The sequence below is a fragment of the Protobothrops mucrosquamatus genome, unplaced genomic scaffold, assembly GCF_001527695.2.
Source record: "Protobothrops mucrosquamatus isolate PMUCROS unplaced genomic scaffold, P.Mucros_1.0 scaffold2194, whole genome shotgun sequence".
NCBI classification, from domain to species: Eukaryota; Metazoa; Chordata; class Lepidosauria; order Squamata; family Viperidae; genus Protobothrops; species Protobothrops mucrosquamatus.
Genome location: NW_015388287.1, coordinates 59,188 through 76,815, shown reverse-complemented (window position 1 = coordinate 76,815; position 17,628 = coordinate 59,188).

The window sequence follows — 17,628 nt, the reverse complement described above, 5'->3', positions numbered from 1 at the left end:
ATTATGCAAGCACTTAATAAAATAATAACAATAATATTTTAAAATTTTTACCCAAAAGCCAAATGGAACTTTTCAGTCCCATATTTGTTTTGAATATAATCTATCCATCTCCATACCGAAATATAACTTTCATATGACTGATCCTTCAAATAAGCAGAAATCTTAGCCATTTCCGCTAAATTTGACACTTTAATCGACCATTCTTCTACAGTGGGCAAACCATCCGTCTTCCAATATTGAGCTACCAATAATCTTGCAGCTGTTATAAGATTCAACATCAAATTCATTTCTTTGGCATCCAAATTTCCCATAATACCTAACAAAAATAACTGCGGTGTAAACTTTATCTTCTTCTTAAAGATATTTTGAATATTCCACCAAATCTTAATCCAAAATGCCTTTATATCCCTACATGTCCACCAAATATGGAAGTAGGTTGCATCTAAACTTCCACATCTCCAACATTTGGGCTGTAAGTTAGGATACATGCGTGACAGTTTTTGAGGATCCAAATGCCATCTATAAAACATCTTATAAAAATTTTCTCTCATCATCATCTTCATAATATTATCGTTTACCAGATCTAAACAAAATATTTTTATCTTAAGGGCCTTTATTCTAATTTGGCCCTGCTGCACCTTATTTTTAAAAAGTCATTTCCATGTATTTTAATTATGTGACTGGTGTCTTCTCTCTTGTGCTACCTTTAACCGGAGCATGCCTTGGGAAAATAAAATAATGTACAAGATAGCTGTCCTTCTAGCATTCCGATTGGCTGGTTCTTTAGAAGCCAGCTGTGCCTGGTTCTGATTGGTTGCCCTCACCTTCCTTTCCAAATCCTAACAAGTTTTACACTTTAAAAAATATTTGCAGTTGCCTTAAATGGATGAAGCTGATAAATGTACTGAAAAATATGCATGTTTCCAGACAGTTGAGCCTTGAAACAATAATTATGGAATCTGTGCCTCTATCTAGATCTTAGCAATGGCCACTACTGCTGCCTGTGGTGTTTAGGAGAGATTAGAAGAAAGCCATGGGATCAGTGAAGTACTCAGTAAATGCATTATCTGCCTTCTGATCTAGGCTTCAGATTATCATCTCACCAAAGCAGCAGTCCGACATAAGCTGTAGCATTTGTTAAAGCAGGCAGTCCTTGTCTTTGGGCATCAATCACTCTGGACTAGAAAATAGGAGAGGAGGCGCATCGGACAATGCTGTAGCAGAATCTCCAAGCAACAGCAGCAAGAGCAGTAGCTTTTCTGGAAAGAGAATGGGGAATGGCAGATGAAAGAAGTGGCATTCAGCCGAAGCCAGTAAATCACCACCTCCTTTTTCTTCCAGCATCAGAATCTGTGAGCTATACAATTGCATCCCCTTGCTCAGATCCACCACCTTTTGTTTGGCTCCCTCCTTGAACAGCCACCCAACACCATTGTTATAGAGCAGAACGGATCATTTGCAGCCAACTGAAGAAGAAGGCATCCTGCTTAATTGCACAGAGAAGCTTGGAAACGCTGAGATGGGAGAGCACCTCCAGTTCTCCAAACACGGCATCTGAAGGAGAAGGTCTTTGGATGTAAGTGGCCAAAGTTCAGGGGCGAGCAAAGGTAAGCGAAAGGCTTGAATTTTACGGGTTTCTGAATTAAAAACTGGAGACCTCTAGTTGAGCTTCTTCTTGGGAGGTTCTACAAATTATTTTTGCTTGTCCAATTTGTGCAAGTCCAAAGGCCTTTTGAGATACTGAGACTTCCAAATTCATATTTCCTATTTAGCCCAGTTATATACGGGCAGAATCAAACTTAAAGGAAAATTAAAGGAGGCATCTATGATCCAGATGTATCTTTCATATCCAAATGCTGTGTATGCTAGGAAACAACTGTAAGAAAGGGACATCATAATTTCCTGATTGTGGGCTTTCCTAGTGGATTAAATGGACTATTGTCAGAAGCAGCATGCCTGTTTTCATACCATTTAGCCTGACCCCGTGTAATTGAAAGGGAGGGTATGTTGGCAGTGCAGTATTTGTAAACAGTTGCTATTTCTTTAAGCTTATTCTTATTTAACTTTTTAAAAAGGCAGTGCAATGGTTGGCTAGAGAGGAAGGACTCACAGTCTGCAAATAGATGAATGCACAAGCTTCCCAGAATGGTATGGTTGGGGCACCATCAGGAAAGCCAAATTTTTGCACCTGCTAATTACCTGTGATTATTATTACTTAGAATTTGCTAGATTTTATATGCAATTGAATGCTGATGTTTACAATAGAATAAAAACAAAAGATGCACATTAAAGATGCTGACTAATGGAGATAAAAATAAAAGTATGTAATCTAGGAATGGCCTTTTCAGTGGTAGCTGCTTGGCTCTAGAATGATCCTCTGGAATCCTATTGTTGGAAGGAGTCATCTTGCAATGTTTTTCAATCTCAGCAGCTTAAAGATGTATAGCCTTCAAGTCCCAGAATTCCCCAGGGAGCATGCTCAGTTGAAGTCCACATATCGTCAAGTTGACAATATTGATCTAGGGCAGAGGTCCCCAACCTTTTGGGCACCAGGGACCGGTTCCGTGGAGAGAGGTTTTTTTGCGGACCGGAGGGTGTGTGGTTTTGTGTGCTCCCTGCATGTCATGGATGGGGCTTTGCTTGTTTGTGCGGACAGGTTGCTGGCATGCCGCGGCCCAGTACTGGTCCACGGAACTGGGGTTGGGTACCCCTGATCTAGAGCATCAAGTCCAACTACCTACTCAGTGCAGGAATCCACATTAAAACACTGCAGATAGATGGTCATCTGGCCTTCAGTAGAACACCTCTAATAAAAGGGATCCCATTACCTATCTTGATTGTTGTTTCCACTGTTAAAACTGCTCTGATAGTTTGAATTTTTGTCTAGTATTGCACCGTAATCTTCTTGTAACTTAAATCCATTTTGTACTGGAATGACGAAAAACAGATCTTGACCGTTTGGGTCAGGGGTAGGCAACCTTGGCTCTTTTATGACTCGTGGACTTCAATTCCCAGAATTCTCAGGAATTATGGGAGTTGAAGTCCACGAGTCATAAAAGAGCCAAGGTTGCCTACCCCTGGTCTAGGTGATATCCTTCCAGGTGCATGAAGATTGCTAGCATATTCCCATCTATTTTTATTTGTTTATTAAATTTGTATGCCACTCATCTCCCCAATAAGGTGACTCTTTGTGGCTTACAATCCAGAGCTGTACGGATTTAGCTATATTTTTTCCCAGTCAGGCATGCCCAGCAGTTCTGCCAATTTCTCTTGAGAGAACATCTTTTCCAGATAGTTCTCATTGCCCTACCCCAAACCTGTTATATTTAGTGAGCTGCCCAGAGCTGGGGTACTCAAGGTGGGGGTCTGTGCAAAGCAATTCTATTTCTGATGTTTGGAAATTATATTTCTATTGATGCCGCTTCCTATTATATTTATCTTTCTTTTTTTGCAACTGCCTCATATTGCTGGCTCACATTCAGTTTGCAATCGATTCTGGTTTTGACAAGTATCATTATCAGCCAAGACTTGTGTACCTGTGCATCTGATTTTTGTTTCCTAAATGAAAAAAACAACCCACCTTTCACTTGTCTCTGATAAATTTCATTCCTTCGCTTTCAGACCATTTCCCTAATGTATCAACAGAATAAAGGTATTTTTATTCTACTAAACATTTTAATATATTGAGATCATCTCTTACATTTCTATACTGCATTTTACTCAGTGCCTGCTGTTTATGCTTTCTCTGTTTCATTTTCAACAACTAATCTTATCTTTATGTTTTAAAGAACGGAATGCAGGTTTTATAAGTAAATAAATGAATAACTATATAACAGAGTAATCCATGTCCTTCTGTCTATTTCCATCTTTATCTTAGATTTTTTTAAACTGGACATGGACTGGACAGTCCTTTTAGATACAAAAGTGTTATTTAAAAAAAAAGATGGAGCAGCATCAGTCTTACTTGTTTATGCATCCTGGCTTAAAGCAGTATCTTTAATTCTCTATATTATTGCTTTTATATGTCATCTATAGAAAGAAGGAAGTGGGCTTGGTTACTAGATATGCAGGCTTAAATAGAAGCATTGTGATTAATAAAGCATAAAAAAGAAGATAGTCACAATAGTTTTAAGAAAAAGGAAAGTTTAAAGCTCTTTTAGGGCAGTCATTTCATTAGAACAACACAAAGACCAACCAAATGCTTGATTGGGCAAAATGGTGAATAGTATAAAAAGGGTGTTTTGCTGGCATTCAAGACATAAGGCATTTAAATATAATTGTGACAAGCTTCCAGATAGGCAAACTCTGCATTATCTCTGTAAAATTTATATATACATATTTAAAAAAGAAATGGTAGAAAACACAGGGGAATTGCCTGGATTGCGTCATCCAACCATCCTATAAAAGTCTGTATCTGGAGCCTCAATAAAGAAAGTGGACATTGGCTATATGTATTCAAATTAGGCTATATTTTGAACTGCAAAAATTATTTCAAGGGACACCTAAAATTCTCCTAAAGGTTTCAGAAATAAAGAACCAAACTGTAGTTAATCTCCACCCCACCCCCATTTAAATATAAATCAACATTACTCAAAATTGTCTCCATAATCAGCCACATTCCAGTGAAAAAGTTGAAACAAGAGGAAGAGACAAACCAAACAGCTTTTATATTGAAATAATTGTACATCTGTGCAGCTTTTTAAAAAAAAAAATTGGAACTAGATTTGGGATTTGAGTCTTACAGGATAAACTCCAAAAGTAGGTGGGGCCAGGCCCAAAATAGTAATAATACAGAGAGAGAATTTAAATCAAATGTCTTAATTTGTGAATAAGCTTTTTGGTGCTGCTAAAATATGAAGTTGCTTTTTCTTCAAAGGAATCATCCAGTAGAATTAACCCATCAAGTACATTCTTTTTGGATAGTTTTCCAATTTTGGGAGTGCGGGGATGTTTGGCTTCTATATTATGGAATACTGTTGTTTCCGTGCCTCAGAGACCAGATTGGCATCCATCCTGACAGCTCTCTGGAAATTGGTTAAAACTGAACTCTTTGGATAACCTTTGGAGGATCATGGATTGGCATAGTCTGTGGTTAATATAAGTTTGTTTTATGAATTGTATACTTATGTTAACGTTGATGTTGATGGTGCATCAAATGTATTGACTATGGTGACATATAAACCTAGCAGTCTATATACTACTAAAACTCTCATATCTGTAACCTGTAACTGGGTGAAATAGTGCATCATAGGGCAAGATTTTTTCAACCAACTCAAATGAGCTACGTTACAGAACACACCCAAAATCTGGGACACAAGACTCCCATGGAGTCTTGGCAAATGTTATAAAATTTTATGACATGAAAATCATCATAAAGCATTTTATGACATAATACAAAATGTCCCAAAACATTTTCTGTGGTCAACTCCTGATGTTTGATTGTGCTATACAGTTCAACATGACATCTCTGAATATCTCCCCTGAATTTTTAACAACTTTTCCAGTAGGTATATTAGATACTCTGCCGCTGTTGAAGGTATTGAGGAATCTGGTAAGGAAATATCTCTGAAACAATGACCCAAAGGGTCGGGGGTTCTCTAGTACTGAGGTCTCCAGCCTTTTGGGCACCAGGAACCGGTTCCATGGAGAGAGGTTTTTCCACCGACCGAAGGGTGCATGGTTTTGTGTGCTGCCTGCATCTCGTGGTTGGAGCTTTGCTTGTTTGTGCGGCCCGGTCCAGGCATGCTGTGGCCCGGTACTGGTCCACGGACCGGGGGTTGGGGATCCCTGCTCTAGTAAACCAATAAGGTTGATGTCAGCAGTCCCTCATAAGCATGGAAATCAGAGAGGATATCTCTGGAGGCCAAATTATGCATTTCTGGATAGCAGAACTGTCTTTGTTGTGGAAATAGACAGTGGAATTTAGTTTGGAAGCAGGGTTTAAATAAGAGATCCACATTTTCCCAGTCTTTCCAATAACAACTAAGCTTAGATTATGAGTTTAATGTTCTTACAGGAGAGAGGAACTTTTGAACAATAACATGGATTACTTTCACTTATTTCAGAATGTAGAAAACGTATAAGTGGATTGATATATCAGCTTTCTCTTTTATTAGACACTCGGTTTTTTTAAAAAAAAAAATCAGTTTCTTTATATTGTGAAAAATGCTGAGAAACTTGGGAAGTTTTTATTTTTTAAAAAAAAAAAATGAAGGCAATCATATTCTCACCTACTCTTCCATGTTGTCTGCTCACCATTCTGGAGAAGTCAGAATTTCCATTTCTAAAGAGCTGAAATAAAACATCGATCTTTTTCTGTATCTATGCAGGAGGATCCCATGCCAAAGATGATGGAAACTGAGTTAAGGCAAAGCATGGCTTCTGGCTTCCTGTGATCTCAGAAATCTTCACCCAGCCTTACCCCACCCCCACGGACACCTGAAAGCCACAAGCGTCACAACTCTTTGGAGATATCTGAGCAAGAGATATGTCTCGAAAGAAGAAGGTCACAAGTCTGGTAGCTGAAATTCTTCAAGAACTCCAAAGAGCTTTGGCTTATTTCTTAATTGTCTACACTTTATTGTTAGGAGGCTTCATTTGCGCCGGTCTGATATACCAGATCTTAGCTGCTGAGTAAGGACTGTGCCCAAAGTGTGTTGTGCTCAATGGGGACGACAATGAATTAATGGAGACAGCGCACAGCTTTCTTTTCCATTTATAATGAAAACAAGCACCTCTGTAACTTGGGGCTCTTCCAGATGGAAGTCTAGGTCCGTGATGATCGCCTGATACCACAGCTGGACAATTGCCGTTCTGATGTTTCCCAGCACATCCCTGTGACTGTTGTCATCTCTCCTCCAACAAGGGAAGCCTGCTTAGGAGTGGAAATGTTTTGCTACCATGAATTCCAACGGACATTTTGTGCTGTTAAGGGGGTGAGGTGGGGAGAGATTTTCACATGTCCTGCCTCTTGTACTTAACCCCACGCTGAAGTTTAAAGGCCATGGCGCTTTGCCACCACGCCCAGCAAAAATGTTAGGGATTCACTGTGCTTTATTTTTGTTTAAGGGGAGAAAGCAACAGTGAGTGATCAATTCCTGGGTAGCAGGTAAGGATTGCCATTCTCTGGGCTCAGCTGGGAGGGAGGGAGCTGATTTAATGCCTGTCAATTCTCTGAGAGCGCTATAGGCTGGCAAGCCTGTCCATTCAGTGCCATCCTGACCGTTTTCAAGTGGAATTGGAGGGGATGGAGGGACAGAAATGGTGACCTATTGGGCATTACCAGAGAGGCCATGAATGAAATCTGACAAAACGGGAGTAAATTATAAAACCAATCTACAAACTCAACTGTTGTTCTTTCAGGGTTTCAGAACACTGAGGTTCTGGATATGCCCTGGACTTCCAAATTGATGCCATCCCAGAGAGGCCTCTCTTTCCAATAACCAACCATTTGAGTTCTAACGACAAGGAAAACCGCCACAAAACCGGACTAGAGATCTTGCTTTTGCGGAAAGGTTACATGAGATAATCTCGTTCTCTTTTCTGTCTCCTTTTTTACTAACAGTCGCATGGTACTGTTTAGAACAGTGCTTCTCAACCTTGACAGCTTGAAGATGTGTGGATAGCCAGCATGGAGAACTTTGGGAGTTGAAGTTTACACATCTACAAGCTGCCAGTTGAAATCAGTTGAAAAAAACTGATTTAGTATCATTACCTAATTGGCAAGGTTCTATTGATTGATCGATTGAACATTATTTGCTGCTTAACTCCAATAGATTCTGAGTAGATCCTGAAGTTTTACTAGTGTACACAATATTTGCAGCAAAGGTGCAGTTTTAGTATCCTTGCCAGGGGGTCAGCTCTGTTGATACCACATTGAAGAAGAAACCATCACTTTTTGGGGCTGTTTGTAACATGCTGACCCACTATTTTATTTTATTAGCGGGAAAGATTAAGCTCGCCAGGGGTATCTGTGGGGATGCATATCAAAAAAGGTCATAATGATAGCACAACCATGTGGTGGAAGCCTTGCCTCATTTTAACATACAGCCAATTTGAGTTGAATGCACTTCAATTGAGAACTGGACAAAAGCCTCTTAGGGGGAAATGTACTTTTGATAGCTACTATAAAATTGTTGGTGCCAGAGAATTCTGCACGACTTGTGTCATAAATTTCTTGGTCCAGAGCTTTCTCTAATTTATTTCTCTCCTAAGTTCAGGCAAATACATAACTACATATCAGAAAGCACCAAGAAGTTATTTCTCCCTAGGTCAAGAGCTCATGGCCAAATTACTGCTATCCACCAGTCCCTGAATCAGTTGAAAAATATGTTGGCATAAATTATGTCCCATCCCCCCCTCGATCTATAAGGAGTCCAGCAAACTAAGTTGCCTTTAGTAACTGCTGCCAAGTTAAGGAAGGGATTATGTCTGCCCCATTAGGTAACACTACTTTGTTGAGATTGGCTATAATAGCAGATTCTTGCAAATCTTTGTCTCCTCCCTCTTTTTATACTCCAGTGATTTAGGGAGGTGTCTACCCTGAGCAACTTCCAAATGTTATCTCTTTCTGGACTTAAAAAAGTATTCTATCCCCTTTTGCCGGGATAACAGTTTCTACATATGTTTGCAAAGGTCATCTTCATTACTCTCTACAGTTGATAAATAGCCCCTAGTTTCATTTCCCACTAAGCTTGACTTGCCTGCTGAAAAACAACTACTAATCACTCTTCTAATATGGGAAAGGTTGACTTTAAGCAGATGTTTGGGATGGCAGATTTAGTCATCTGCTAAATTCCGATTCAGCAGTGACAGAACTAAGAGGGGGATACAGAGTGAAGTGGAAGGAATTCTTTATTCCTGCTTTTTCATATCCTCTACACTTAGAACTGACCAATCAGGATATTTCTAAAAACAGGTCTAGCCTTCCTCTCGAAGAGCACTAAATTATTTTGGCTGACAATAGAGCAGTGTTTCTCAACCTTGACAATTTTAAGGCATGTGGACTTCAACTCCCAGAATTCCACAGCCAGCATTGCTGGCTGTGGAATTCTGGGAGTTGAAGTCCACATGCCTTAAAATTGTCAAGGTTGAGAAACACTGCAATAGAGGGTACAGGCTAGAGAGAGAAGGAGTGAGTAATAATAAGCAAGTTCCACCTTGTTTAGTGCAGCAAAAGGATAGTGGCAGCTTAGAGTGATAAGAGAACCCACTTCTGCCTTTACAGATGGCAACATCTGGAAGTAGCCCGAGAATAGATAAAATGAACACATGTACTAGAGTTAGACTTCCAGAATTGGAATTGGCTTGCCTATAACAGCATTTATTGCCGGGGTACACAGTGCTGTCAGATACAAAATGAGCAGGCAAAATAATGCACCAGCCCTACCGTGGGGGCACAGTGAAGCCCATTGCACAAATAGTCCTAGGAACAGCAGCTCCACTGAACCGAACCTGGGAATGTTGCACAGAGAGAGCCGTAGCCCTCTTGCACAAGTCCTCGGAGCAAATCAAAATAAAAAGTATGGGTAGGCAATGCCATGATAGCAGAAACAATGTAAAACCTGTGATGCATTGAATAGTAACAGTTAACAACATCCAGTTGGCAGAACCTGGCTCAGTTTTGCCCTCTGTAGGTCAGGGTTAAGCTCCATCCCCTGACTGGGTCAGCAACCAAATAGCCAGTGAAGCGTGCCAGAGCATTTTCAGAGCAGTGAAGGATGACCAAGGATGACTTCAAGCTGCCTTATTTACAGGCTGTATGTGAGAATGATTTCTGCACCAGTGGCTAGGAGCATTACCCAGCCGTCACTGAAGTGGTATGATTATTGTTATTTTGGTAGAAAGACAGTTAGATGGATGTCTGTAGAGCAGTGCTGGCTGGGAGTTGAAGTACACACGTTTTAAAGTTGCCAAGGTGGAGGAACACTGCTCTAGAAGGAGCTATAAATTGGTAGGGCAGCAATGTCAGGTAGATAATGGAGGGAAAATGTTGCCGAGAAGTGTTTGTGCCACGATTAAACCCAAAGCTGCTCTTATCAAGTTCAACCCCCAGTAAATACATGGAAGCAACCCATTCAAATGCTCAAGTGTGGTGCCCTTTAGTTTTTCGAAATCAGAAAAAGTTTGTTCGAAGCTGGTACCCATTGTGACTTTATGTCCTTTTTAGGAATCAGTAAAAATCTACATTCATAGTCTGATTTTCCATGTTGCATTTTTTCTCTCTCTGAAACAAACTAACTTGCAGGCACTTCCCATACAGGACGTCATACTGAGCTGATCATTTTAGATGAAGCAAAAGGCAATGTCAAATTATGTCAAATTATTTCTTAGGCCTAATGGTAGTTACGAAATATTTCCAGTTCAAAATACATTCAAGTCACTCAGTTGTAGAAAACAGAGAAATACAATCTTATGGCATTTAAGCATTCCTAATATGTGATTGACATGCTCCAGATACATCAGTTCTCAATATTTATATCTGATTGAAATTCCTTTCAGTACTGAATCATACAGGGGCGGAAACCTGTTTATATAATTTTCAGCAAATTCCCCAACTTTATCTGTTATCAACTATATTTTCCAATCACTGTGCACATTGAGCAGCATTAGCAAAAATTACTAGAAGTCATTTTATGCTGTTATTTAATCATTTTAGGGCCTTTTCTTCATGTCATAGTTATAAAAAGATACCACATGGATAGTGCCTTATCCATAATGACTACAAAGCTCTTTTTAGGATTTTCCCTGTTTTGTTTGGTATGAAAATTGATCTAACTCTTTTGTATTCTATAAATTGGACTTGGTTAGAACTTAAGTAAGAGATGACTAGGAAATGACTAGACCAAATTTTAAAAAAGGCAGAAAAATTGACAAGTCACGTCTGTATTTTTGTCAAGAAAACCATGTAGCCTTGTCAAGATGGCCATCAGCTCAATGTTAAAGTGACTTTATCCACAATATGCTTATTGTTAATGCTCCGCAAAAGCATTATGACCCAAAAATAAGTTATGAAAAGGCAAATGGTAAATATATATTTAATACCCAAGCTCCACCTCCTGATTCCCCTAACTTTATCCAAATCATGGATAATTGTGGTCGCAAAAGGTAAGGGGCTAAGCCCCCAATAATTTGAGCAAACTGTCTATGTACCGTATTTATCTATCAACACTGGTAACTAGAAGAGGTTTTCTTGAATGACTTTTAAATATCTATAATAACTGGTAGATACTAGATGACAACATACCAATTATTTGGATCGAAGTTGGAGGGAAAAAAGCCCTCATCTTGTACAAAATCACCAGCTAAAGGTTAGAAATCTAAATTGAGGTGGGGAGGGGTCTTGACTATCTCTAAAAATACAGTGTCCCCTTGAGGGAACTGATGCTGTTTTAAAGACCAGAACTGTCTACCTATGTGCCGTGTTATGTACATTTATAAATAAAGAGCTAATACAAAGTTACTCAAGCCTACAGTTCTTTCCTCTCATCAAACCTCCCCTTATTCTGTAACAAAAATGTAGTCCTCCAGCAGAAGGACTAGCCGTTCAGATGGTTCATTACCTGCTGCTGGGAAGGTTTCAGAACAGATGCTAGTGTTATTTTAGTATTACTACTGGGAGACCTGACCTGTGTCTTCCCAGTTTAGTGCATTCTTGAACTAGCCTGAAGCAAAGGGAAAAAAAATAGATTGCCTCTGAATACCAGCTCCTGTAAAACAGCAGGAGCAGGAGTAGCTTATTGTCTTGGCTGGGCTTCCCAGAAATACCTGTTGGATAATCAGGGGGAAAAGAAAGGTAATTCTCCGTATTCATGTACCCAGCTATATTTCCATTTCCCTGCACCAGAATTTGGTATTATTTTAGGAGTATGGATAATAATATTTTAAGCAAGGACTATGTTCATGACACGGCCTGGCTTAACATCTGTGGAGATTCTCAGTCATGGAAGTCATGGAAGTCATGGCTTTTTCAAAAAGCAACTCGACTTCGTTTTTCCTCGAAGACGTTTCGTTTCTCATCCAAGAAGTTTTTTCAGTTCTGAATGAGTGGTGGAGAATGGAAGGATTTATATTCTTTGCAGTCATCTGGTTGTTAGCACTCTTTCTGAAAGTCATTGAGGCCACTTGGAAATTAATCTGTGCCCTCAGGATCACCTGAATAGTGCAAATAGGTGTGGAACCTTCTTGGAATCCAAGAAGGTTCCACAGCCATTTGCACTATTTGGGTGACCCTCAGGGCTCAGGTGATCCTGAGGGCACAAATAAACCTCCAAGTGGTCTCAACAATGTAGTAACAATGACCAGATGACTGAAAAAGAATATAAATCCTTCCATTCTCCACATTCAATCAGAACTGAAGAAGCTTCTTGGATGAGAATTGAAACATCTTCAGGGAAAAACAGTCCAGCTTCCTTTTGAAAAAGCACCTTTGGGACAAAGTCTGGCTTCTTCTTCTGAATAGTCCATGATTGGAGAAATGCTGGATCTTGGCTTATTTCTAGGGTCAAGAGACAGAACTGAAATGAGAGGAAGAAGAGGGGACAGAAGTCCTTTGGGAAGTTGAATCCCTGGTCAGACAATATGCTCCTGAACGCAAGCAGAGTGCTGAAAGCTACTGAGTAATTACATAATAAAAAGTCCCGTTTAAAAACATCTTTGTACTGTAGTTGCTTTGGATGTAGTCCCTTAAGACCATTACCTCCATGGGCTTAGAGCAGCCGTACTGTCAGAGCCACTCCGGAGCATCTGTTTTTGAGCTGTAGGGCAACATGTTCAAGTAAGCAGAGGAGTTCCACAATTGGTTAAAGTCTCCAGTCTTGAGGAGCAGAAAAGCGAATGAAAATTTATCTGTTTATTTAGAAGGTTGAAGACTCAACTTGTGGCATGCAATTCTGGGTGACTTAACAACAATGCTAAAAATCACAATAAAAATGATAAAACCCAACAAGATTGTGCTTTGGTGCATTGCCATCTGTCTCTTTCCGCCATCCTTTCATTTTCTTCCCCCTTTTCCATTACCGATAACTTGGCTCACAACCTCTTTCTGTAGAATTCCAGAAAGGATTCCTAGAAACAGTGGAGAACTTTGAATTTTGAACAGAGTGCTAGAAGATGGGATGTCTCTCTTCTCTCTTTCTTCCTATCTGTCTTCCCTCTCTGGGTAGCCCAGCTGCTGTTCCTATTTCCACAGGCTGGCCATCTTAGAACCCTAATTTTAAGATGTATCTCAATGCTGGCAAATCAATTCACAGATTCACAAAGGGTCTGACAGCAAGGATTGCATCATGGTCATCTTTAAAATTATAGGAATGGAAAAAATATTTTGTCCCATTTTTCAGCCAAAGGAGGCTCATAGGACAACTTACAAAAACCAATATTTGGACAGCTCTTGCCATCTGCCTTAAAAAAAATAGAGATGCAAGAACCAAGGAAAAGGATTGGGGAGGGAGGAGGAAAAAAGCAATGAAAATAAAAATGGTTTGTTCAGTGAGGGATAGCATTATAGCTAGTCTGGGTTGGATAACAATAAAGTGTTCTCTGCAGCTATTTTCTGCCTAGGCTGTCCTCTCATTTGCTTAATTTTTCAGTTGCTGATTGTCTTCCCTGAAGAGTCATTAATAGGAGCTGCGTGGGAGACGTTGATCAAGATAAGACCATTTGTATATAGTAAACGAACATTACTGAGTTAAAGAATTGTCATAATAGCCTCTAACTCCAGTTTGGGGCATTTCAAGAGCATTGATTCTCAGAGTAAAAAGAGAGAAAACCATTTGCATTCCTTCTTAGGTTGAAAGAGGACGGGGCCTTTTCATCCTAAATATGGAACTGATCCTTGAAATACTGAGCTGGTGGCTCTAGGGATAAAAAGAGCCAGTTCAGTACAGTAGGCACTGGGCTAGAACCTAGGAGACTGTGAGTTCTAGTCCCTGCTTAGGTACAAAGCCAACTGGGTGACCTTGGACCAGTCAGTCTCTCTCTGCCCTCAGAAGGAGGCAATGGCTAACCACAGGCAATTGCCAGGAGTCAACACTGACTTGAAGGTACAGACACTTGATGGCACACATAAGACACACAGACACAAACACACACACACAAAATTGAGACTTCACCCCTGAAGTCCTATATATTACCAGGATCGAATCCAGCTCACCTCTTAATCCTAATTACAGGTAATCCTTGATTTACAACCATCACTTAGTGACCGGTTGGAGTTATGACAGACCCCCCCAAAAGCTACTTATGACCCAGATTCAAAGTTGGAAGGGACCTTGGAGGTCTTCTAGTTCAACCCCCTGCTCAGGCAGGAAGCCCTATAACATTTCTGACAAATGGTTGTCCAATCTCTTCTTAAAAACCTCAAGTGTTGGAGTATTCACAACTTCTGGAGGCAAGTTGTTTTAATGCACAACCTCACCCTGCGATGTTATTCTGTAATTCAGTCCTATTGAGGCTAGTACTTTTGCTATTCCTCTGGCCAATTGTGGGAAAGACTGCAGGAATTAAATGATGGGACCAAGAACCTCTGCATCACTGCAAGTGGCTCAGTGCTTTTGTAAGTGGCTTGATTGCAAGTGGCTTGATTGAATTTATATCACGGCAGAATGAGGTAAGGGAGCAGAGGCACCACAAAATTTAACATCAGTGTAATTTTCTGCCATCTTCTAGATGGGTTGGAGAGTGATTTCACAGGTTGTGGAGAAAAGTCCAAGGAAACATCAGTAAGTGCAAAAAACAAGAAAAGTACCTGGAGACAAGTAAAAAAACAGAAGCTGGGAGAGAAAGAAGATTTAAACAAAAGCTGGACTTGTCAAGGCAGGATCTATTGAGAAAAGACCGAAAGAAGCAAGTTCACCTCCTGGAATCTCCCATTAAAAATTTGCAGAGCAGGGGACAGTGTTTATTGTAGGAAGGACCGATCTTCAGAAGCATTTAAAAGTGAATCAATGGAAATTGTATGTACATTTTCACTTGCAGACCTACTGGTGCATGCTGCAGAAAAAAGTGTAATGCAGATTTTCTATTGAAACTGATTCTCTGTCCTAGACCTCTATCCTTCTAGACAAGTGTTTTTCAACCTCAGTTACTAAAATGTATAGACTTCAACTCCCATAATTCTCGTAAAGTTGCTGAAGTTAAGAAACAATGTCTGGGGAATTCTGGGAGTTGAAGTCCACAGAACTTAAAGTCGCTGAGATTGAGAAGCACTGGTCTAGATTAACTTGACAATAGCAAGTTACCAGATCTACTCATTGACTGGTGAGTGCAGGAGTGGACTGCAACATGAATGAAGGACTTCTAGGATAATGTGGCACCCAAAGCTTTCTAAAACAGTCTAATAGCACTAGACAGAACAATGAGGATAACTTTATTGGGGGATTGGGCATAGCTTTATGTATAGCTATAGGCTAGCCTTAGGGACAATTCAATTATTTTTAAAATAAAATGATTACTGCAGTCATTAAAACACGTTAAAAAAATCAACAACATAAGGAATATGAAATCTGTAAGAGAGATATTGGCGGTTATAACAATCTTAGTTCTGTAAGCATATTATAATATCATAATGGCCCAGCTGGATAATTTTAGATTCTGGATTTAACAATTGTACTGTGGGCTCCTTTAAGAATCCATATGCATAGCTCAGAAGACAAACGAACAAATCACATTTCTTTCCTCTCTCCCTCCACATTTGAAATGCTGTTTCTCAATTTTTAATGCTACAGAAGGGAGACATTATGAATAACAATTCATTATTCATAACTTTAAATAATGCAGACATAAAGGAAATAAAGGCACATATAGTTTTGGTCTCATTCTATCTCTTCCAAGAGCATGTGACTCTACGTGCTGAATGCAACTCGACTCAGGAAAGCTTCCCTATTATAACCATTCCTACATTCTGAATATCCCAGGATAATTCCTACTCTCACCACGAACAAATTCAAATTTCTAATGCTGCACTTCAATTGTAGCACTTACTGAAATTAATTCTTATGCAGCCAGAGGAAAGCAGCCAGATGGGAGATCATGGCTAGAACATGATCTGCCCAAAGAAAGGGACCTCCAGGAGGAATAAGCGCAAAAGAATTTCAAGTGTTATTTCACTATATATAGGATTTGCATTAGACACACAATAATCATTGGAATTCTTTCTTAATGGTTTTTTTCACAAAAACAATACTTACCAAATATTCCCAGATTCTTTTGTGTTTATTTAATTGGTTCAAATCTTGTTTGCCTGGGAGAAGACTGACAGCCCCCTCATAACTATGGGACTAAAAGAGTTTTTCCTGCTAGTGTTTTATTTGGGAATAAGTATCTTTTTCCTGTTGAATGAATATGTTTAAGTAAAAATAATAAATTGAATACCTGTATAACACTGCTATTATTTCTGTGTAACAGACTCTCCTAGCTGGCGATGTCAGTGGTCAGATAGCCTTTTAGCAGAATCTTTGCTAAGTAGATAATTTTAGCAATGGTTGTTCCTTATCTAAAAAGAACTGCTCAATAAGTAATGTGTTTCTGTTAACAGAGGGATAGGAAGCACAACTTTTTAAAATATTATTTTAATTTAAATTTATAATGGCAATTAGCATACTGCAAAACAAAGTACCAGCATCTAATATACTTCTTTATATTTTACCCTGATGCATCTGGGTTCTACATTGATGTATAGGCCAGTGATGGCGAACCTTTTAGAGACTGAGTGCCCAAACTGCAACCCAAAATCCACTTATGCATCGTCGAGTGCCAGGTGGGTGTGGCCCATTGGGTGAGTGTGGCCCATTGGGTGAGCGTGGCTGCAGTGATAACAGCAGACTGGGTGGGACTAAAAAGTTCAATCAATCAATTCCAACTTTGCAAGAACTTTTTTTTCCCGCAAGAAGTTGAAATTGACTGAACTTTTTTTTTTTTGCACGTGGCAGCAGACCCCTAAAGCAAAAAGGTTTTATAAAACCCAGCTGTAGGCCTAGGACTGGGGCGACGGCACGCGTGCCCACAGAGAGGGCTCTGAGTGCTGCCTCTGGCACCCATGCCATAGGTTCGCCACCACTGGTATAGGCAATCACTGAAAATAAAAATAGTACAGATAGTCCTTATCTTTCAATCATTAGTTCAATGACTGAAGTTACAATACTACCGAAAAAATTGACTTACAACCAGTACTCATAGTTGTGAGCATCACAGCATCCCCACAGTCATATGTTTCAAGTCATTTTGAAACAAGGTGGGTTGCAAATAAATCTAATAAATAAATGTTCAAAATTCAGGCACCTGGCAACGGGTCTAGGACAATTGGTGCCTCGCCCTGGCTGCCTTACCGCAGCCCCACTGCTCTAGTGGATCCACCACGGTCACCCCTCTGTGGTCGCCTATCCACGGCCACCCTTCCCCAGCCACCTCACCCCAGGCGACTCGCTGCAGGATATCACATCTTGGGTGATTCACCACATGAGACAATTAACTGTGCAGGATAACTCAATCAGCACACCAAGGGATGGACCTCTGCCTTCCCATTAGATGCAGCACATGACGAGGGCTCTTGGTGGGGAGTAGCATAGGACAACTAGCCACATGGGATAATTCACCAAATGCCAGAAGTACCTGTGCTGGCGGCCAGGTGTTCTG